The 24,297-nt window shown below is 39.1% G+C and overlaps 1 long non-coding RNA gene across 1 annotated transcript in view; it reads right to left on the minus strand.

The window, feature by feature from the left end:
* Window positions 1-24,297, minus strand: part of LOC103349020 (uncharacterized) — a 71,760-nt gene that overhangs the window by 43,393 nt on the left and 4,070 nt on the right. Inside the window, exon 3 of the long non-coding RNA XR_016213420.1 lies at window positions 4,382-4,614. This is a non-coding gene — a long non-coding RNA (uncharacterized LOC103349020). The remainder of the gene's footprint in view (window positions 1-4,381; window positions 4,615-24,297) is intronic.

A 24,297-nucleotide genomic window follows, 5' to 3' on the forward strand; every position in this document is an offset into this window, starting at 1 on the left:
CTTTCACCTGGAAAGTGAACCAGTGGATGAGAGATCTTTGTCCTTCTCTCTCACTCTTTCTTTCAGCTTTTAAAAGTGGGTCCATGATAATGGTGTAGTGGGTTAAGCCATTGCTAGTGACTCTGGCATCCCATATCAGAGCACTGGTTCAAGTCCTGGCTACTCTCTTATTTATCCAGTTTCTGGAACCCTGTAACCCACATGGGAGACCAGGATGGAATTCTTGGCTCCTGGCATAAGCCTGTCAAACAACTGGCTGTTTTGGCCATTTGGGGAGTGAAACACTGGATGGAAGAGCCCTCTTTCTATTGACCCACTGCTGTGCAGCTCTGCAAATATAGTTTAGTTTTGTAAAATCTTGTGTTATACCTTTGTGAAACCAATGGTTAAGAATGTGATACTACTACAGTTTAATGATTTCTTATTACTTTAAAATTTACTGTTTACGAGTGAAATGGCCATTTTTTTCCATTCCATGATTGTTTATAACCACTGCCTATATTCCCACTAAACTAGGAACTTTTTCTTCTTACTTGTTAAACTTCTTTGGTAAAGTATGAAACCTTTTTATTGTAATATAAATTTAAAATATGTTATCTCAAAACCAAAAAAAGGAAGAAGAGAGGAGGGTGGGAGGGTGAGAGGTAGATGGAGGGAGGAAGGGAGTATCATTATGTTCTTTGAATTGTATCTATAAAGCACACTGAATCTGTTAAAACTAATTAAAAAGTAAAATAAAAAATTTATGGAAGAGAACTATCAGGAAAAAATCATCTCACAATGGAGGAAGGACCTAAGCTTAAAAACTAAAACAATCAAATTACTGCAGGAGAACATAGCGCAACACGTTGGCCTGTGGGAAGACTTTGAATAAGACCCCTGAAGCACAGGTAAGTGAAGCAAAAATAGACAAATGGGATTATGCCAAGTTAAAAAGCTTCACAGTAAAGGCAACAACTGACAAATTGATGAGGCAACTGACAGAATGAGAGAAAACATTTGCAAACCATGCAACTGATAAAGGATTAATATCCAGAATATAAAACAAGCTCAATAAAATAAAAAACAACAAAGCAAACAATGTAGTTCATTAATAGGCAAAGGATATGAGCAGGGATTTTTCAAAAGATGAATACAAATGGACAACTTACAAATTCTGTTAAGGTTATGGAGAAAAAGCTACCCTAATACTGCATTGGTGAGAATGCAAATTGGCACAAGCATTACAGAAAACAGTATGGAAATTCTTCAGATAAATACAAATATATCTACCCAGCAATCCCACTACTAGGAATATGTCTAAGGGATATCAAATCAGCATATGAAAGAGACAACTGCATTCCCATGTTTATTGCATCTCAATTCACAAAAGCAAAGACATGGAATCAATGTAGATGTCTACCAGCTGAGGACTGGATAAACGGAGTGTGGTATATCCACACTATGGAATATTCCTCTGCCATAAGAAATCATGAAATCCTGCCATTTGCAATAAAATGGATAGAACTGGGGATGATTATACTATGTGAAATAAGCCAGACCCAGAAAGACAAATATCATATTTTCTCTTATTTGTGGATATCAATATAATGAGAAAATAAAAATTTGTATGGATGACATATAATTTGGCATATGGTTACAAGTATTTCTTCACCAAATCATACTTTGCAAATGACAATATACTCTTTGGTCTCCAGGTTATGACAACTGTCAAGAATTTCATACTCTGTGATAATAATATCCCTGTTTCCAAAAATAAAACAGCATACATGTATATGTTTATAATATCTAAATTAGAAGTGAAGGTGGCAACATGTTTAAAAAACATAAAATAATTTTTAAAAAACAAAAGAAAGAGACAAGTGCAAAGACACAAGTCAGGAGTGTTGACTATATTTAGCTGTACGTCTAAAACTAAAACAAAAGTGGAGGTTAGAATAACGAGGGGTTCAAAAAATTCTTCCCAAAACACAGCACCTTCAGGTATGAGAACAAAGCATAAACAAGAAGGTCACTCTCACCATCCCCTCCCCATCTCCCTGAAACTGGTCATTAAATCTTCATTTTGAAGACACTTTCACTATACCCAGAGGAAAGAACCATCATCATCTCTTAAGACTTTAGGACAGGAGAATATGGACAAGTGGACTTGCTCAGTTCCCCTCAGTTTATTCCTGTTCATTCAAACCCCTCTATTTTCCAATCACACTTCCCTATGACTGTTCACACCTTCATCAAACTAAGCATAGAAATAGACAGATTTCTCCCATTTTGGTCTTCATTTATGAAGTGCTACCAGATCAGGCCGGCGCCGTGGCTCACTAGACTAATCCTCCGCCTGCAGCGCTGGCACACCAGGTTCTAGTCCCAGTCGGGGCACCGGATTCTGTCCCGGTTGCCCCTCTTCCAGGCCAGCTCTCTGCTGTGGCCCCAGGAGTACAGTGGAGGATGGCCCAAGTGCTTGGGCCCTGCACCCCATGGGAGACCAGGATAAGCACCTGGCTCCTGGCTTCAGATCAGTGTGGTGTGCCGGCCTCAGTGGCCATTGGAGCGTGAACCAACGGCAAAGGAAGACCTTTCTCTCTGTCTCTCTCTCTCTGTCTACTCTGCCCATCAAAAAAAAAAAAAAAAAAAAAGTGCTACCAGATCATGTAGCACTCACATGAAATCAAAGTGTCTTCTATTCTCTTATTTACCTTTTGGTTCAAGGGTCTCAGTCAAGAACCTAGCTATGATGAGAAAATAAATCTTTGCTTCCCTAGAATAGTAAATTTATTTCTAAAAAATTAGCACTAACAAAACCAAAAATATATAGAAAGGAAAGATACAGAAGCAGAATTAGCTCACCAACTGTCTCACAGGCAAAAAGTGGGGATAAAGGATGGAGGTGGGCATATGGCATAGCAGTCGAGATGCTAGTTAAGACCTCTGCTAAGATACCTGCATCCCATAGGAAGGTACCTGATTTCAATTCCCAGTTCCAGCTTCTGCTTCCGCCTTCTGAACCAATGCAGAATTTGGGAGGCAACAGGTGATGGCTCAAGTGGTAAGGGTCATGCCTCCCACGTGGGAGGTTTAGAGGGAATACCCACTCCTGTCTCTGGCCTCAGCCATTGTGGACATTTGGGGAGTGAACCAGAAGATGAGAGCTCTCTCTCTGTATTTCACTCCCTCTTTAAGGAATTTAAAAATAATGAACACAACAAACCGAGTATTATGACCAAAATATGTTTGACAGGACAATAAACATTAGGAAACATAATACTATTGACTAAAACTGGATGGTGAAAGGCCCCACAGGGAGAAGGAGGAGGTTTCAGGTGCTCTCACTGTTGTTCCAGGTAAAGTCAATGTTTGAAGAAGGGAAGCTGAAGGACATATGAATATTGTTAAAAAGGTGACTACTATGAGACAATTACAAAAATATATAAACACATGGAAAGTAATAAAACACCATGCATTTTAGTATGTATAAATATGACATAAATGAGCAGTGTATATTGGCTTAGCAGTTAAGACGCTGTTTAACACACCTGCTCCCCACAGTGCAGCACCTGGACTCAGCTCTGCTCATGACTCCAGCTTCTTGCTATGCAGACCCTGGGAGGCAGCAGTGATGGAGCAAGTGACTGGCTTCCAGCCACTCACAGGTGAGACCTTGATTGAGCTTCCCTGGCCATTGCAAGTCTTGTGAGTAAACTAGCCAATGGGAGCACTACCGCCTGTGCTCTCCCACATGTGTGCTCACTCTCTCCCTATCTGTCTTCCTCCTGCTGCTTCCCAATTAAGTAATTATTTTTAAAAGGAATTTCTTTCAAAATGACATAATGGAGAGCAAATACAATAGATGTATCAATCTTTAAAAGTGTGTGTAAATCATCTATTAAAAGGAAAAGATTCTCAGATTGGCTCACACAGTAAAATTCAACTCCATGTTGTATATGAGAGCCTGAAATAAAAGAATGAAGGATATAATGGGTAATTAAAAATTTCAAAAGTCAAGGGTTATAATGTTAATCTCAGGGTAACAGTCAAGCAAAACTTTTCTACTGCTAAAGACAAGAACTTACTAAGAAGATGTGATGGTCACTGATATCTTTGCAACAACTTCCCAAAGGTAGAAACTCCAGAAGAGTGAAGAAACAAAAACACGCTAATAATATCTTTAACGCATATCTCTGCTTCCAAGAAAATCCAAAAAAATAACAACAGAAAAATAAGAATCTCAAAGAACTAAACAATGCTAATGGGCTTATTTTATAAGATGGACAAAAGGCCTATGTATTCTTAAGTATGAAATGTTTCGCGATAGTCTATCAGTTATCTTTCACCACATAACAAATTATCCCCAAAATGTGGTGGCTTAAAACAACTGAAATACCTCACAATTGCTGTGTCAGGAGTTCAGCGGTGGCTTAGCTGGCTGGTCCTGGCTCAGGGCTTCTCATGAGGACGCTGTCAAGACACTGGCCAGGACTGCAGTCATCTGAAGGTGGGGAAGAAGGTGGATGATCCGCTTCCAAAAGGGCTCACTCCTACAGCTGTTGGCTGGAGCCCATGGGGACCTCCGCAAAGAGCTTCCTGGATTTCCTTATGACTCGGTGGATGGCTTCCCTAGAACAAATGACCCAAATGAGAGAAAAAGGATGAAACCACATGCCTTTTTAGGAATTAGTCTCAGAAATGACACCCTGTTATTTCCACCACAGTCTATTCATTAGAAACAAGACTGTAAGTACAATCCATGCTCAGGAAGAGGGAACCCCACTTTTCTACAGAAGACTAACAAAGAATCTGGGATACAGATGGTATACCCAAAGTGAAACTTTGTATTTTGGTATCGACAAAAACTGAGTGTGCAGGCTGCTTTAAATGTCCCAACAACAGAGGTTTCCTAAGGCACAAGAAACTCTCATGTGGAAGCTTTTAGCGACAAGTAGGAAAGGAGAAAGAAAAGACTTTAAGAAGTTATGGCAAGAAGCACACAAAATCACATTTGGTCAGCATGACTCACTAATGCAAATGCTTCAGAATTATCTGACTTGTTTAGGAGGCAAAGATCTCTAGAGAACAGTTAAGATTTGGGAATTTAGACCTGGTCCTGCTTGTGGTTACAAAGTCTAGGTGAACTGCAATCCTTACAGCACTGCAATGTAAGGCTTGTTTCTTTAACTGTTGGCTTGATTACCTGTGTCACATCCAGAACCAGGAAGGAGTCAACCACAACGACATGGAATTTCAATTTCACAAATAAGTGTTGTAAAATTCCTGAGGCCTTTAGACATACTAAGACTCTACCCAGTTTATCTGCTACCTCATAAAAGAGGCTGAGAATGAGGGAGAGGCCTCTTTCTGCCATGTCCCATGCTTGGAGGTACTACTCTTTCTTTTATGGGCAACCCTCTGGTACACTCATGTTGGGTATCTCTCCATGTGGAGTAGCCCATACTCATGTGTTAATGTATGTTCACTCTCTCACTTCTAGTAAATGCTGTAATCTCACTTGTGCAAGACATCTATCTATCTATCTATCTATCTATCTTCTAAATGTTGCAGGCATTGATGAGACAGAACCAGTTTCTCTCTCTCTCTCTCCCTCTGTGTGTCTCTCGTTCCCTCCCTCTTCCCCTTTCTCTGACAGTCTGCCATTCAAATAAACAAAAATGAATATATCATTTAAAATTCTAAGTTTTCTGGAAACAGGTGTTTAGCCTGGTGGTTAAGATGCCTGTATCCTACACTGGAAAGCCTGCATTTGATGTCTGCCTCTGGCTCCCCACTCCAGTTTCCTGCTTATGCAGACCCTGGGAGGCAGTGGTATAGGCTCAATTGAGAGAGTTTCTGCCAGCCACGTGGGAAACCTGAACTGAATTCCCAGCTCCTGATGTCAGCTCTGACTGCTGTTACAGGCATTTGGGAAGAAAACCAACATGGGGAGCTGTCACTCATATAAATACATATGTAGAAAATGAATAAAGTGAAGTTTCCTCAGCATTTGTGGTTGGAATATAAAAATGAGTTTGATCTTTTACAGTGATCTTATATCCAGTCACTCTGAGAGGCTCACCTATTACTTCTAATATGGATAATTTATGATTATATACTGTAGGGTTTCCTATGAAGATAGTGTGCTACCCCATTAATGTTTCCTCATTTCTAGTCCATAAATCTCTCATTGTTTCTTCATTACCCTCTCTAGGAATCCCTATAAAATGCCGAAGAGGAGTGGGAATAGTGGGAATAGGTATCCTTATCTTCTACATGGTTTTATCATTTTCTAAAAGTGGTAATGTTGACAATGATGTTCTCTTAAAGTGTTTTGCAATTTCTCTGTAGCAAATTAGGAAAGCTTCCTTTATCACTTGCTAGGAGCTATTTTATTAATGAGTGGTGAACACAAATATTTGTTCTATATCTATCTGCATCTACCGAGACGGTATCTTCATCTGCCTTGAATCTGTTAATAGGGTGCCTACAGTGAGCTTTTTTTTTTTTTCAATTATAAACAGGATCACAGATATTACCATTTCAATATATTACAGAATTCAGCTTACTATTTAGATCTTTTATGTGTGTGCTAATGACAGCAGCCTTTCATTTTCTTCCTCATTCATCTGGTTTTAGTCTTAAGGTCATCACATATTTATGGAAACAGAATCTTTCTACTTCTTTCCATTCCAACAAGTTTATATGAGATTTAAATGGTCTGATCACTAAAATTGTGGAAGAACACCTAACTAACATCAGTCTACGTCACATGCTTTAACGATAGACTACATTACTTTAATGGTACTTCCAGCTACAAGCAACTCAGGTATAAGATCCAAATCTTGTACTCTTTATACACACACACACACACACACACACATATGTAGTTGCAATATAGAGAAAGTCCAATCGATTTTGTCTTAGAGTAGAAAAGGGACTAGGGGCCGGCGCCGCGGCTCACTAGGTTAATCCTCCGCCTTGCGGTGCCAGCACACCAGGTTCTAGTCCCGGTCGGGGCACCGGATTCTGTCCTGGTTGCCCCTCTTCCAGGCCAGCTCTCTGCTGTGGCCAGGGAGTGCAGTGGAGGATGGCCCAAGTCCTTGGGCCCTGCACCCCATGGGAGACCAGAAGTACCTGGCTCCTGCCATCGGATCAGCGCGGTGCACCGGCTGCAGTGCACCGGCCGCAGCGGCCATTGGAGGGTGAACCAACAGCAAAAGGAAGACCTTTCTCTCTGTCTCTCTCTCTCACTGTCCACTCTGCCTGTCAAAAAATAAAAAAAAATTAGAAAAAAATAAATAAATATTCAATATTTAAAAAAAAAAAAGAAAGGGACTAGGAAATGAAATGTAACTATACATTAGTATGACCAGTCTTAGAATATTTTGTTTTTGCTGACATTCCAACAATTTTGTGCAGGTTCCTTGAAGTGCATTAAGATACCTGTACATATAGTTCAGAATTTTTTGTTTGCTAACAGGGATATGAGAACTTTGCAATAAATAGCCAAGTGTTTGGATTGTAGAAAGGGAACCATGTTGGGGAGATGAAAGGAGGAACAAGACGTAACTTCAGTTAGGCAGAACCACTGCCCCTTTCACAGGACAAAGGTGGGAGGAGGTGAAGAACACCAGGGTTTGGTAACGTAAGGTGACAGACACTAAGTGTATCTGATTCAACAGCTGCAGTAAAAAGAGGACTTGATTCAACTACAAAGAGGTATAGACAAAGAGGACAGAGAAAGACTCGAAGGTGCTCTCCCCATTTGAGTCTCCGCTCACCCCTCCACTCTGGCTTCCTGCGAATGTGATTCTGGGAAGCAGCAGGTGATGGCTCAAGTATGGGAGGCCCAGATTGATTTTCCAGCCCCTGGCATTGACATGGCCAAGTATCACATGTTGAAGGCATATGGGGAATGAACCAAAGGATGGAGTATATCTCTTGTCCCCATATCTATCTCTGTTCTGCTTTTCAAATAAATTAAATAAACAAAAAGAAAGCAGATCAGTGAGTGCCTGGGGCAGAGGTGAGGGATGGGACTGGGGGAGATTTTCTGCAAAAAGACCCAAAGCAAAGTTTAAGGACAAAAAAATGTTGTATATGAATGGTGATGGTGGTTACAGTTATATACACATCTCTCAAACATATACAAGCATACACTGAAAGTATAAAAAAAAAGATGAATCTTCATGCAAAGTAATTTTTTAAAATTTTAAAGAAGATTCTCTTCCATTATGAGAAAATTTGTGAAAGGCTTAACATTTGTAACATTATGAAATATTTCCTTTTTTGACATTTTTGGGAGAAAAGGCAAATGACTGAATTATAAATTACTTTTAGAGGAGATAACAAATGATATCTTTATCTAAAATATATTATATATGACATATAAGTTTGGATTTGCAATGTAATATACACTTCTCTGACTCTGAGTATTGAGATAAAAAAATCACAAGGTTTCTCAACTTAAAAGATACATTTATTTATTTGAAAAGCAGAGTGACACATAGAGAGAGGGAGAGAGGCCAGTTAGAGATATCAATCTTCCATCTATTGTTTCACTCTGCAAATGTTCAAAAGAGCCAAGTCTGGGCCAGGCTGAAATCAGGAGACAGAAATTCCAACAAGGTCTAAAGGAACATGGCTTCAGATATTAATTTCTCAGTATGTGCTAGTTACTGTCTATGATATACTATAATTTATGAAAGCCATCTCAAAATTGAATTCCTTAAGTTCTCACACAAAATATTTATTACTAAAATCAATTAACAATATTTCTAACCATAAAAACCTCTCATTCTTAAAATGTTACCTCCAATGGCATCAGCCACCAGATTTTATATTGCAGATCCTATTCTATTATTCTACTACTTTAGAAAAATCTGATTCCCAAGTCATTTAACAGCCACTATCAACTCTTCGGTAAACATCACTGCTCTTGTGAACTTTTGTAATCGTCTCTTAGTTCCCCTCCACCTCACATCAATCATGTACATAAGCATCACCATCATCTTTTCGAGACACAAACATCACCTGTTTCTTACTGAGTACAACCCATGCATGTATTCTCAATGCCTGTAAATAAAGCTCAAGTTCCCAAACTGGCCAACTGTCCTTGCTCCACACTACAGTGCCAGTGATGTCAAATGCTCACCAGTCCACATACACTTGCCATCTCACATGCCTTGCTCTTGGCTCAGTCAAGATCCTCCTTCACAAAACTGGCTTCTCCCATGATCTGGTTAGTCCCTGATGTTCCACGTTATGGTCAGGTGGGTCCCTCTACTCTAGGAAGGCGGCACAGACTGAGTTGGGTATTCCTAAACTGTGCCTCAATGTCATTACCTAAACATCTCCAGCATGATTTTTAGGGTGTTATACAGAAATCATCATTCGACTTGGCCTGGTGTCCAGGAACACAAAAAAGTAGAGTAAAAAGAAAAGTACTAGCCAGCATTCTCCCTTTGGATCGTCATAATAATAGGAAGCATACAGTGTCCTCAGTGTAGTAGAGAGGACAGTGTTAGGAGAAGCAAAGTGACCTGCTTAAGGGTGCCTTCCATCTTAGTGGGATTTAGGATCCAAATCTTAGCTCCCTACCCTTAATCACCACACTGTATGACAAGGACTCTCATGATGAATCAACACTCACTTAAAATGTGCCAAATATTATCTTAAATTATCTTACTTTAACCTTCAAAGACTGACAGGACTAGAAAGATCTGTCTACCTGGTCACCACAGCTAAAACACTGCAGCCAGCTTGACCCTGGCTTCTTTCACTCTCTACACATAATTCCACTATTGAATCCAGCTCATTTAATCTCTGAAATAAGCCTTCAATAAGGTTTCCCTTCCCTGCCCCATTATCATTCTTAGGTCATGACACCATAAGTCTCAGCCACAAGTGGCAGCTGCAATCTCTTCACTCCTGGTGGAGGTATCCCACCACACCCATGAGCTGTTGATATGTTACACATTACAGAACCAAACCAAGCCATTTCCTACCCATCCTTCATCTGCTGGCTTGTAGCTCCTGCCTTCAATCCCTAGGAAATGGGTTTCAGATCTCCAGCAAGGACAACAATTTCATCAGAGAAGTCTGTGAGTTCAGAACTACCTAGATCCACACAATTATATTGTAAGAATAAATGTTTAAACCTCAAAATAAGGCTGGTATTTACAACACTGACTTTCAGAGGGCACATCCTGCTCCCCACACTGATTTCAAAATGTAGGGTCATTTCTTCTAAATCTACCCAGAAGGCTCCAAAGCAGTATGTTTCAAGATTACCTCTATAGCACCTGACATACCTTCTCCTACACCCTTAGCAGAGAAATGTACCCACCTTTCTGACATTTCTCAATGGCATTCATCACAGGTGCTTTCTCCCCCTGCCTCTTTGGAAGAATCTCTGTCCATACCCATGATATGGATACAAGGATAGGTACACCTTATCCAAACCATTATTCTAAGTGTCCACAAAGTCCCCATGATAGGCCCATGATTAAACCATTATCTTTTTCGTGTTTACCAAATGCCAAAAAATACAATAAGAGTTCTAAATAAATAATCATTTCATCTTAATAACAATCCAGTGAATTAAAGATTTTTATCCCCTATGATAAAACACAGAAGTTAAGTAACTTGTCCAAGTCACAGATGAGAAAATGCAGAGTTGTAACCCATACCCTGGAAGCCTGACATCAAAATTTCAGTACACAACCACCCCTACAAAACTCTAGTCAATTTTGCTTAGATCTATATACAATTTCCCCAATTGTACAGAGCAGAGTAAATATTTAACTCCCTGTTATACTAAGCATAGAAAGTACCAAAATCAGAGAAAGTAACTACTCCTCTGAGAAACGAAGAGCTTTCAGGAACAAAGGAGACATATAATACCCAAGGAAGTGATTTTCAATCTCAGTGCTATCGACATTCTAGACAGGATAATTCTTTCTGCAGAGAATGGTATGGGTGTGTACTGTGCATTATAATATGTTTAGCAGCATCCCTGCCCCCTGCCAATGAGATGCCAGTAGCCCTCCCCTTAGAGATGTTCAACCAAAAGCATTTCCTGAGAGTGATGAATGACTCCTGCAAGGCAAAATCACCCCCACTTAAGAGCCAGTGCCCTAAGGATTTCTCAAATGAAAGCTAGTAGGCCCACCTGAGATGTCCTTTATCTTCGTTAAAATACAGAAAAATAACTGCTGGTGTCTTTGTGATGATCAGGCATCCACCTCCAGATTATAGAAATGATAAATATGCAGCAGACTTTTTCATGGTTAAGAGACACTAAACCAGCGTTCAGCCACAGTAATCTAACGTGCCACATACAAAAGGGTAACTCGTGGATAGCAGGTACCTGGCCTCTTCCAGAAAACAGAATCCTTTCAGCAAAAGGATGAGAAGGTGTCAAGGTGCATGTACAGAGGTGGCTACTCTTGTCTCTAGCTTCCTGAGACAGCAGCTCCCTTGCATCCACCTGGAGTTTCAAGGGGACTACTTACATATATCTTGGATTAGAAGATGACAATTCTTACTTTCAGGGTTAAGTCAGGACCAAGTTCTACCTAACTATAAATTATACCACAGCTGAGCTATATATGAATCCTTCACTTTATAAAAAATGAACAATTTATGACTGCTCAGTGGTGATGGCAGGACAAGAACCAGAGTGCTGTCCTCTACCCAGCCAAGATCCATCGAACTCTGGCACAAGATCCAGAGTCACATCCAGCATTTCAACCCAGTCCACATCCAAGATCCTTTTATCCCTCCGATCCACCCCAGCCTCTAATAATCAACATTGTGCTCAGAAGGAATGAGGTTTTTTCTTAATTCTATGTTCCATATAAAAGGAAAAACACGTTTTATTTCTCTTTCATTATCTGGCTCATTTCATGTTGCATGAGGTCCTCCAGTTCCATCCATTTAGCTGAGGATTTCATCATTTTACAGGTGAACACTATTCTATTGTGTGTATGCACATCTTCTTTATCCATTCATCTGATGATGGACACCTTTGTAGGTTCTATGTTTTGGCCACTGTTCCATTTCTGCAGTAAACATGGTTGAGCAGGTATCTCTTTAATTAGTTCATGTATATTGGGTATATATTCAATAGTGAGTCTGCTGGCTCACATGGCAGTTCCATTTCTAGTTTTAAAGGAATCTCCAAACTATTTCCCAGAGTGGCTGAACAAATTTACATTCCAAACAACAGTATACAAGAGTTCTCTAGCCCTACATCCTTATCAGAATTTGTGATTCTCTGTATTTTTTTGCTTTTTAAAATTTATATTAAGGGAACAGATTTCACATCTTTCATACAGTTTTAAGAACATAGTGATACTTTCCACCCAACCCTCCCTCACTCCCACATCCCCTCCTCCTTCCTTTATTTTTAATTTTTGTTATGACATACTTTCAACTTGCTTTATAATCACAAGCTCAACCCTAAATAAAGAATTCAACAAATAGTAAGTAGAAAAATCACTATTCCTCAGGAGTATAATGAAGGGCTATAAACAATCATCAAATCTCAAAATGTCAATTTTGCTCATATATAGTATAGATTTTTATAGTCTGTATATTGGTTACCAAAAAATAGGGATAACATATTTGTCTTTTCGGGACTGGCTTACTTATTTTTTTGTTAAGATTTATTTATTTATTTGAAAGGCAGAGAAATAGAGAGGCAGCAGGAGAGAAAGAGAGAAAGGTCTTCCATCTGCTGGTTCATACCCCAAATGGCTGCAACAGCCAGTGCTGGGCCAATCCAAAGCCAGCAGCCTGGAGCTTCTTCCAGGTCTCCCATGTGGATGTAGGAGCCCAAAGACTTGCGCCATCTTATATTGTTTTCCCAGGCCACAGCAGAGAGCTGGATTGGAAGTGGAACAGCCAGGACTTGCACCAGTGTACATATGGGATGCCAACACTGTAGGCGGTGGCTTTACCCACTATGCCACCGCACTGGCCTCTGGCTTATTTCAGTAATCGTAATGGTCTCCAGTTGCAACCATTTTGTTACAAAAGATGGGATTTCATTCTTTTTATGGCTGAATAGTATTTCATAGTGTGTGTGTGTGTGTCACAATTTATTTGGTCATCTGTTGATGGATATCTGGGTTGATTCAGTATCTTAACAACTGTGATTTGAGTTGCACTAAACATGGGGGTACAGATAACTCTTCATATGCTGATTTCATTTAGTTTAAGTAAATTCTCAGGAATGGGATGGTTGGGTTATATGGTAGATGCATTTTCAGAATTGAGTCATACCATACTGTCTTCCATAATGGTTGTACTAGTTTACATTACCATCAAAGTGTATGTAATTCATGTTGTATTTTATCAAAAATTTTTTCTGCATCTGACATAATCATGTGGTTTTTAATCCTTAACTTGCTAATGTGATGTGTCATGCTTATTTATTTGCATATATTGATACTTTTCTGAATGCTAGGCAAAAATCCCACTTGGTCCAGATGAATGAATTTCTCCAAGTGTTGTTGAAATGGATTACCTAGTATTTTGTTGAGAACTTTTGCGTCCATGTTCTTCGAGGATATTGGCCCATAATTCTTTCTCTGTTGTACCTTTTTCTCATTTTGAATTGAGGTGATGCTGGCTTCATAGAAAGATTTTGGGAGGATTCTCTTTCTTTCAATTTTTAAAAATAATTTGAGAAGAATTGAGATTAGTTCTTCTTTAAAAGTTTGTTAGAATTCACCAGTGAAGTCATCCAGTCCTGGGCTTTTCATTGTTGGGAGGGTATCAATTCCACCTGGGTCTTGAATGTTCCATTTAGGTTTTCTATGTCTTCATGACTCAATTTTGGTAGAAAACATCTGTCCAGAAATCCAGTTCTTCTAGATTTTTCCAATTTGTAGACATACAGTTGTCTGTAGTAATCCCTGATGATTCTTTCTATTTCTGTGGTATCCACTTTAACATCTGCATTTTCATCTCTGATTTTACTAATTTGAGCCTTCTCCCTTTCTTGGTTAGTGTGGCCACAGTGTATTGATTTTGCTTATTTTTAAAAAAGTAGCTCTTCATTTCACTGATATCTAGTTTCTTTTTGGGAGGGTCTCAATTTTGTTCATTTCTTTTCCCATTTTTATTATTTCTTTCCTCCTTCTCATTTGGGGTGTGGTTTGTTGTTGTTTTTCTAGATCCTTGAGATGTACTGTAGGATCGTTTATTTGATGACTTTTCAGTTTTTGATGTATGCACTAAAGCTATACATTTTCCTCTTAACACTGCTTTTACAGTATCACAAAAGTCTTGGTATGTTGTGTTTTCATCTTTCATTTCTAGGAATTTTTTTACTTTTTTTATTTATGACTCACTTTTCATTCAGTTGCATGTTTTTCAGTCTCCATGTGTTTGCATGTTTTCTAGAGTTTCTTAAGTTGCTAATTTCTAGTCTCATTCCATTTTGTTCAGAACATCTGCATGATATGATTTCGATCTTTTTAAAAACTTTTTGAGACTTGTTTCATGGCATATCATACGGTCTATCCTAAAGGAATGTCCATGCACTGATAAGAAGTGTGCATTCTGCAACTGTGTGATAAAATATTCAGTAGATATGAATGAAGTACATTTTCCAATAGTGTAGATTAGATCTTTTGTTGATCTGTCTGGTGATGAAAGGGGGGTTTGAAGTTCTCTGTTATTACTATATTGGAATATATATTTTATACCCATTAACATTTGTTTTATATACCACTTGCCCCATAATTGGGTGCATATAAATATATAGTCACATCTTTCTCTTGAACTGATCTCTTAATCATTACATAATGTCTCCCTTTGTCTCTTCAAACAGTTTTTCTGTTAAAGTATATTTTGTCTGATATTAGGATGCTAATCCTACTCACTTTTTGTTTCTATCAGCTTGAAATATCTTTTTCCTCCCTTTCACTTTCTTATTTTTTAAGATTTATTTATTTTATTTGAAAGTCAGAGTTACACGGAGAGAAAAGGAGAGGCAGAGAGAGAGAGAGAGAGAGGTCTTCCATCCGCTGGTTCACTCCTCAGTTGGCCGCAATGGCTGGAGCTGCGCCAATCTGAAGCCAGGAGCCAGTAGCATCTTCTGAGTCTCTCACGTGGATGCAGGGACCCAAGGACTTGGGCCATCTTCTACTGCTTTCCCAGGCTTTAGCAGAGAGCTTGATCGGAAGTGGAGCAGCCGGGACCTGAACTGATGCCCATATAGGATGCCAGCACACAGGTGGCGGCTTTACCCACTACTCCACGGGGCAGGCCCCTTTCACTTTCAGTCTGTATGCCTTCTGATCCATTATTTTCTTCCTTTGGAAACTCATAAACACGTATGTTTGGTTATTTCTGATATTCTTCAAATCTCAAACATTATTTTTAATTTTTCTTTTTCTTAAATTTTTGTTTGAGTTATTTCCAAAAAGCTGTCTTCTGGCTTGGGTATTCTTTCTTCTACCTCGTTGAGTCTATTGTTAAGACTTTCTACTATAATTGTTATTAGAATATTAAATAGTAATGGTAACAGTGGGAATTCTTGTCTGGTTCTGTGTATTAGTGGCAATGTTTCCAAATTTTCCACATTCTTTAGGATGCTGTTTGTGACTTTTTCATAGATAGCCTTGATTGTGAGGAGGAATGTTCCTTCTATACCCAATTTGCTTAAGATTTTCATCATGAAAGTATGCTGCATTCTATGAAATGTTTTCTCTCCATCTACTGAAATAATCATATGGTTTTTATTCTTCTGCTTGCTAATGTGATGTATCACATTTACTGATCTGTGAATGTTCAAACATCCCTACATACCAGGGATAAATCCCACTAGATCCAGTTGAATAATCTTTCTGATATGTTGTTGGATTCAATTAACTCGTATTTTGTTGAGGAATTTTGGGTCTATGCTAATCAGAAATGTTGGCCTATAGTTCTCATTCTATGCTGTATCTTTTTCTGGTTTAGGAATTAAGGTGATACTGGCTTCATAGAAGGAATTTGGGAGGGTTCCCTCTCTTTACATTGTTTTTTAATAGCTTGATAAGAATTGGAATTAGTTCTTTAAATATCTGGTAGAATTCAGCAGTGAAACCATCTGGTCCTGGGCTTTCCTTTGTTGGGAGAGTCTTTATTACTGATTCAGTCTCTTTCTTGGTTATTGGTCTTTTAGGTTTCCTATGCCTTCATGACTCAAGCTTGGTAGATAATGTGTGTCCAGGAAACTATCCATTTCTTGTAGGTTTCCTTATTTGTTGGCATACAGCACTTTGTAGTAATTGCTAATTATTCTTTATATTTGTGTTGTCTGTTGTTAAATTTCCCTTTTTATCTCTGTTTCTGTTGATTTTGGTCCTCCCCCCCCCCTTTTTTTTTTGGTTAGTTGGGCCAATGATGTATCAATTCACTGATCTTTTGTATTTATTTTTGGTTTCCATTTTGTTTATTTCTTCTCTGATTTTAATTCTTTCTTTCCTCCTACTAATTTGGGTTTTTGTTTGTTGTTCTTCTAATCCTTTAGATGTATTCATAGCTCCTTTATTTGTGCCTTTCCAATTCCTTGATGTAACCAATTGTTATTAACTTCCCTCTTAACTCTGCTTTTGTCATTTCACGTAAGTTTTGATATATTGTATTGTCTTCATTAGTTTCCAGAAACTTTTTGACTTCTCTTTTGATCTTTTTATTTCTCCCATGACACACTGTTCATTCAAAAGCATGTTGTTCAGTCTCTATGGGTTTGTATATGTTCTATATCTTCTTTAGTGTTAATTTCCAACTTCATTGCATTGTGGCCTGAAAAGACACATGTCGTTTTGATTTTTTTTAATTTGCTAAGACTCTCTTTATTACCTAGCATATGGTATATCAAAGAGAAAATTCCAAGCGCTGATGAAAAGAGTGTGAATTCTGCAACTGTAGGATGAAAGGTTCTGTAGATATCAGGTCCATTTGGTCCATAATGTAGATTAGCTCTGTTGTTTCTTTTTGATTTACTCTCTGGTTGATCTATCCATTGATGAACGTGAGGTGTTGAGGTCCCCTATTACTATTGTACTGCAACTTACGTCTCCCTTTAGATCTATTAACATTTCTTTTAAACAGCCAGGTACTCTGGCATTTGGTACACACACATGTCTTATAGTTATATCTTCCTGTTGATTTGATCCCTTAAATCATTACAGAGTGCCCTTCTTTGTCTCTTTTAACAGCTTTTGTGTTAAAGTCTATTTTATCTGATATTAGGATTACTATACCTACTCTCTTTTGCTTTCCATTAGCTTGGAATATCTTTTCCATCCTTTCACTATTAGTCTCCATATATCTTTGTTGGTGAAGAGATTTTCTTGTAGGCAAAAAATAGATGGGTCTTGTTTTTTAATCTATTTAGCCAACCTGCAGTTTTCATTTGGAGAGTTTGGAACATTTACATTCAAGGTTACTATTGATAGTTAACAACTTGGCCCAGCCATTCTTCTGTGAATACTCCAATGTTTGCTTTGTATTTCCTTTGTACTTTTACTGGGAGATTTTCTGCCTTCATTTTCTTTCATAGTTATTACTACCTGCATTTCTGTGTTTAGCACATCCTTAAGCATCTTTTCTAAGGCTAAGTGAGTGGTGACAAGTTCTTTGAATTTCTGTTTGTCAAGGAAGATCTTTAGTATACATGCTCATTCATAAATGAGAGCTTTGAAAGGTACAGTATTCTGGGTTAAGAGGTTTTTTTCCTCTTAAAACTTGGGCTATTTCTCTCCATTCTCCTATCTTGTAGGGTTTCTGATGAGAAGTCAGCTGTGAGTCTAATTGGAGATCCTCTGAAATTAATTTGGAATTTCTCTCATGCACATTTTAGAATCTTTTGTTTTACTTTTGAAAGTTTGACTACAATGTGTCATGGTGAAGATCTTTTCTGGTCATGACTATAAGGATTTCTATCATCCTCGTGTATTTAGACATCCCTTTTTTCAAATTAGGGAGGTTCTGTAATTATTTCATTGAATAATCCATTCTCTCTTTCCACACCTTCGGGAACTCCTATGATCCACATGTTGGGTTTTTTTTTATAGCGTCCCACAAATCTTGAACATTGTTTTTAATTTTTCTGTTTTTTTTCTTTTGTGTGTATATGACTAATATATTTCCAAAGATTTGTCTTCTAGATCAAATATTCTTTCTTCTGCCTCATCCAGTCTGTTGTTCTTTGATACACTGAATTCTTCATTTCTAATATCCCTTCAAAATCTCAATTTCCTGTGAGTATTTTTCATTCATGTCATGTATGTTCTAATTTGAGAATTTGCTTCTCATTGCTTCAAAGTAATCCTATGATTCATCTTTCAAATTCCATTTCAGTCATTTCATCAATCTCTTCATCTTCAAAGTTTGATACTGAAGTGTTGTTCTGTTCTGGAGGGGGGGGCACATCATGTGGTCTTCCTTACTGTTTCTTGAATTTCTGCATTTATTTTAAGGCATTTGTGGAGACACTTGTTGGTGTGTTTCTCTGATGGCTTTTATCTTTGGTTTATTCCTCTGTGGCTTGGTAGAGTGTCTGCTCTTTCAGTGAAAACCCAGAAGTGGGTGCTGGGTGTGGCCAGAGAGCTTTGGTCAGTGCTATAGGGTTGGGCAAGTATCCAGGGTGACACCCAAGCTGGGCATGGTATACATCCTTTTTTATTAGCAGGGAGTGTTTTATCACCTCTGTTATCATAATCACACCCTCATTTTCTCTTCCAATGTGACCAATGCCTGGGTATTAACGCATAGTGGATGTAATACTTGTCTGAGCTGCTGTAAGAACCACACAAAGAATCAGTGCAGTTCTCAGTGTCGGCATGGATTCTGTTGTAATGACCCAGTTAATCAGAGAGCTCTGAGCATGTGGAGCCGCTCACACTGATTGCCCAGAGACCCAGCTACACCCTGCACTCTCTCATGCAGTCAGAATTCCCACAGTCTCAGCACACAAGGCTTCCATTGTCACAGGGTACATGGGAGCCACTCCAACCTGTTAGACTGTCCCATCTAGAGCACAGCAACAATGTTCCCAGAGGCAGCTCCCTATGGGTACTCCACCTAGGTGGTTTGAGCCCCAGAGCCTGTGATATGTTGAGAGGCTGGGAGCACCTCCTAGGCCTATGTGGGTACCCAATCTCCTGTCAATCTTCCCAGCCAGACTTGATGTCAATAGGGAATGTGGATTTTTCCCTCTGGCTGAATCCCTGGATCATGTGCATAAGAGCCATGGTCACAGCTCCTTCTGCTTTCACAGTGGTGCTTTCTTACTGCCAGTTGCCAGGTGTGTGGACCTGAGCAACTGCCACAGTAGTGATAATATGGCATCTTGTTTAGGTCAGTTCCTGGGCTCCTGGGCGCATGCACAAGAGCTGGCACAGCTGTCATGTACGGAAAACATGTATAATCTTATGCAAGATTCCATTATCTTTGATATTTTCAAATTTTATATAAATTTAGTCATAGTACATGTATTCAGTGACTTTCTTCTTTTGTTCAACACTATGCTTTTGAGATTAGTACATCATGAATACATGTAACAGTACATTTTCTTAGTATATGTTTCAAACTGACTATAATGTCTTAAATGTATTTACCCATTCTAGTGTTGAGGGATATTTGAGAAGCAATAATTATTTTCCAGTGCAAACTTCACTAGTATAAGCATTCTTGCAATCATATATGCTCAACCATTTGTGCCAAGATTCTCCAAGGCACAGGGCAAGGACAAAATTATTAAGTAATATGAAAGCACCAATATATACTTCCACCAGGAGTGTATAAGAGTTCTCATTTCTCTGAAACATTCCCAATCCTTGCTATTGCTCACATTCCCAATTTTGAGCTAATTTTGAGAAATTTTTCATTGTGATTTGAGTTTCAGTTTCCTTATCTTTAATATATGCTAAATATATTAGTATATCCTCTCTACTACTTATCTGTCAAACATATGTTATATAGGGTGATTTCCTCCTATTTGAGGTTTGATTTTCTCCCTCCTCATCAAATTTCTTGTGGACAAAAATTTAGATTTAATAACTTCAGTTATCAAACATTATTTAATATTTTGTCAGAATAAACTGTAATAAATACACTAATGCTTGATTTTTTTACATCCAGCCTATTTTCTAAAGTTATTAATTACCATAATTTATTTATAGATTGGGTTTTCTACATAGACTATCATATTATCTACAAATAATGATGGTTCATTTCTATTTCTAAGGACACTGTACAATTAAGCACCTCCAGAGAGTGCTGAAAAGGGGCAATGAAGATGGATAGTTCTAAACCAACAGAGGGTTGGTTAAGCATGAGTTGGGCCCAGATGCTCTCTCTGCATCATGTTTTGACATATGATTCTTCTACCCATGTTTTACGCTCCACCACTGCCACCCACCACCTTCAACAGTAGCCAATAAGTATGGCTACTTCATCTCAGACTCGAACATCCAAATTGTGTGCTGAAAATAAATAAAACCTTCTCCTTATATTTTTACAAGTGTTTCATTATTGTAATGTAAATCTGACTAATAATTACTTAAGTAATGACAGATGCTACAGAAAAAAATTAAGTCAAGAGAGAGAAACTTCAGAGTGTGCAGCTGTAGATGGGATGCTGGGGAATGCTTACTGAAGAAGGGATTTTTCTAACTCCCAGTGGATTTGAAAAATAGAGGTACTTATATAGAGAGGGAGAAACAGACATTCCACACACACACAGCGGGGCAGGGAGGGTGGAGAGAGAAAGACTCTTCCATCTCCTGGAACTCTATCTGAGTCTCCCATATGGGTGACAAGCACCCAAGCATTTGAACTACCTTCTGTTGCCTTCCCAGGTGCATTATCAGGGAGGTGGATCAAAAGTGGAGCAGGAGGGACTTGAACAGGCACACATACAGAATGCTGGCATCCCAGGTAGAGCCTTAATCCACTGTGTAACAATGCCAGCCTCAGGAATGATTCTGAGTGAACTAATATGGCTATGTTGACACAGAAGGGGATGAGGGGAGCAGCACAGAGAACAGTCAACAAGAGACTGATCAGTGTGGTAAGTACATAGTAAAGAGACTGGAGCAGATGCAGACAGACAGAAAAAGTAGTGATTGGGCCTTGAAGGTCACAAGTCCTTATTCTGCATGAAGTGAGTAGTCATGTGGGGACAGGTTCTGAGCAGAGGCCCAGCATCAAACTTCAATTTCTACAGGTTCATTCTGCCTGCTGACCAGAGAATAAGTACATGGATGGGCAAAGGAGGACACAGAGTGACCAGTTAAGAGCTGATTTCTATAATCCTGGTGGGATTCATCAATGGGGTTTTAAAATTGCTTAAAAATTAAAATCAATGAATGTGATATGTGACATCAAAAGGATGAAGGATAAAACATTTTAATTATCCTAAGAGATGCAAAAATTATTTCAACTTTTAATAACCACCAATCAGAAGACTTGTGATCAGAAGACTCACAGAAAGCTGAGGCCCCAGGATCTATTCCTTTAGTCAGCAGCAGGGAAGAAGCAGCACTGAGAGTCCTGACAGTGCCCCACATCGTCCTGGCACAGCCTTGCAAACGGCCTGATGCTGCAGGAGTTGTGAAAATGCGGTCTGGAGGAAGGAAGCTAGTCTACAGTTACACCTGCCACCCCTGAGTCACAAGGGAAATGCTTCCTAGTCTGTCTCTCCTGATGGGACAATGTCTCCTCATACAACACACACAAGCACCATCTCCTTGCTTGCAATGAGCCTGAGCTGCAAAGGAGGATCTGATATAGAAGCCCTGGCCACTCAGGAAGTGGATGTAAAGAGAACCTGGCCCCTTCCTTCCGGCCCTATGGGGAAAGACGGCGTAAACAAGGAAACAGGACATGGTCCTCATCCCCAACAGCATCCTGCACACTCCTCCTTCTCACCCAGTCAGGCTCAACTCCAGTGCAGCTTCAGAAATACTGAGACTCTAGCTATGCAGACACGACACGGGAGGGTGCTGAGTCTGGTGGCAGATGCAGGAAGACACTTCCAGATGACTTCAGGCCCCACAGTCCCCTAGCGAACTCTGTCACGTTTTCATAAAATATTTGTAATTTTCAACATCAGTGTAGATCGGGGAGGCCAAAAATCCATCCTTCATGACAGTCAATTTAGTTTCATGCATCAAAAGTCTTACAAATAAATGAGTTAGAAATTTCATTTACAGAAATCCTTCAAAAAGATACAAGTTCTAGCTCTAATGATTATCACAGTACTATGTAAAACAGTGGAAATGGAACAGGGCCTCTAAGTCAAAGAATAAGTGTCAAATAAATTTAGCACTGCAATAATTGCAGCCTTCCCATGATGTGCCTGATATTGTCACCTTGAGTACCACATCAACCTGCACGGTGGCTATGTAAGAGGATGTTGAGTGGGACTTCTCAACCACCCCACCATTTGCAAACAGCACCTTACATGTATAGATGAAGAGCTAAGTCTCCCCATGAGGTAAAACAACAGTCAGCAACTAGGGCTAGGCTAACTCATGCACTAGGAAGCTACACACTGAGATCTTCCAACCCAAACACCCCATGTGCCTCTGTATTGCCATGTCCCTATCACAGGCCACAAACAAGTAGACATGGGTGAGGGCAAGTTCCTTTGACCTACAGGAAAATATTGAATTTTGGGCTGGTATTTGCCCTACCCCAACAATGGAATCCAAGAGAAATTAGGGGAGCTGAATACAAAAAGTGGAGCAGGAACTTTTACATATTGTAATGTCTGGTGACTATCTGCTCAAGCAATCGACTGTCTGCAGTAACCTTGACAGAGGAAGGGAAACGGGCAAGAAGAAGAACAAGTGCTGTCACTCCACTGATTGGCACTAAGTTAAGTCCCCGGGGTCATCCACTCCCATAGTGATTCTTGGCCTTCAGACCTCCACCCAAGAGGGCTGCCCCTTGAGCACACAGACAACAACTGGAGTAGGTAAAATACATGCATGCTTTTGATAGCACATGTACAGGGATCTTTCTAAAATTGGCCTCACTGGCTTCATTTTCAGCTCATTGACCAGGGCCACTCAACATGGCTGTTACTGCATGGACATTACAATATTTAAATGTTCTTGCTCCTTTTTTTTTTATTTTCAGCACCCATAATCTCTTATATTGGATTCCACTGCAGGAGTTGGGGAATACCAGTCCAAAATTCAATACTTTCCTCCAGGTCAATGGACAGAGGTCTTCTGTTCCCCGACCTGAAATCAGTCACAATGGAACTGCTGCTGGCTGCCAACTTCCAAGATTGTTAAATAAAATAAATTATAATAAACCATTAATTTTTCAGTATTTAATGCCTGTAGTTCAGTTAGTAATTTTTCATATATAGCATGTTGCCCGTATGCAATTGAACTATTAAGCTCATTACAAAGCAAATTATCTTCTGTTATTTTTCATAGCAATCAGAATTGAAAATAGTTTGTTTCATCAAGAAATTAAGGACATTTTCATAAACAGAAACAGATATGCCAATTCACAGATGGGATGGGTTTTAAAGAGTTAAACTGTAAGCTACAGATGACAACACTATGTAATATCAAAATCACTTCCTCTCTTTTAAACACTTTTAAACAGCTGCATTTCAACAAACAGAACACAGTAAAGAGAAGTTTAGATCTAGCTAAGCTGAAGCCAGGCAAATCCTAATCCAAAGAAAATCATCATGATGAAATAGAAAAAACAAATTATTCATGGGATGACTTGATCCTTCAGACCTGGATCTGCTAGTTAGGTCTTTCACGTAACCTCTGTGCTCATTTCAGCAGAAAAAAAGGGACTAAGATATCAGTAAGTTATCAATTAAGATACCAATTGAAACTGGGGCTGCATTAGCAGGTAAAGCTTGCTGCCAGTGACGTCAGCATCACACATGGGTGCCTGTTTGAGTCCAAGCTGTTCCACTTCCAATCCTGTTCCCTACTAATGTGTCTGGGAAAGTAGAGGAAGATGGTGCAAGTACTTGGGATCCTGCCACCTCTGTGTGAGACCCAGAGGAAGCTCCTGGTTCCTGGATTCTATCTGACCCAGCCCTGGTCATTGTGGCTATTTGAGGAGTGAACCAACAGATGGACGATCTCTCTCTCTCTCTCTCCCTCTCTCTGGAATTGCATTTCAAATAAATAACTTTTTATAATTTAATAAATTAAGAATTAAAAAACAATCATCGAAACAACTATGCTGAATATTTACTCCTATCGAGCATATGCAAGTCTCAATCACACACACACACACACACACACACACACG

Source organism: Oryctolagus cuniculus, chromosome 9 (assembly GCF_051225735.1).
Source record: "Oryctolagus cuniculus isolate XC-2025 breed Fujian yellow rabbit chromosome 9, ASM5122573v1, whole genome shotgun sequence".
In the NCBI taxonomy this organism is placed as follows: domain Eukaryota; kingdom Metazoa; phylum Chordata; class Mammalia; order Lagomorpha; family Leporidae; genus Oryctolagus; species Oryctolagus cuniculus.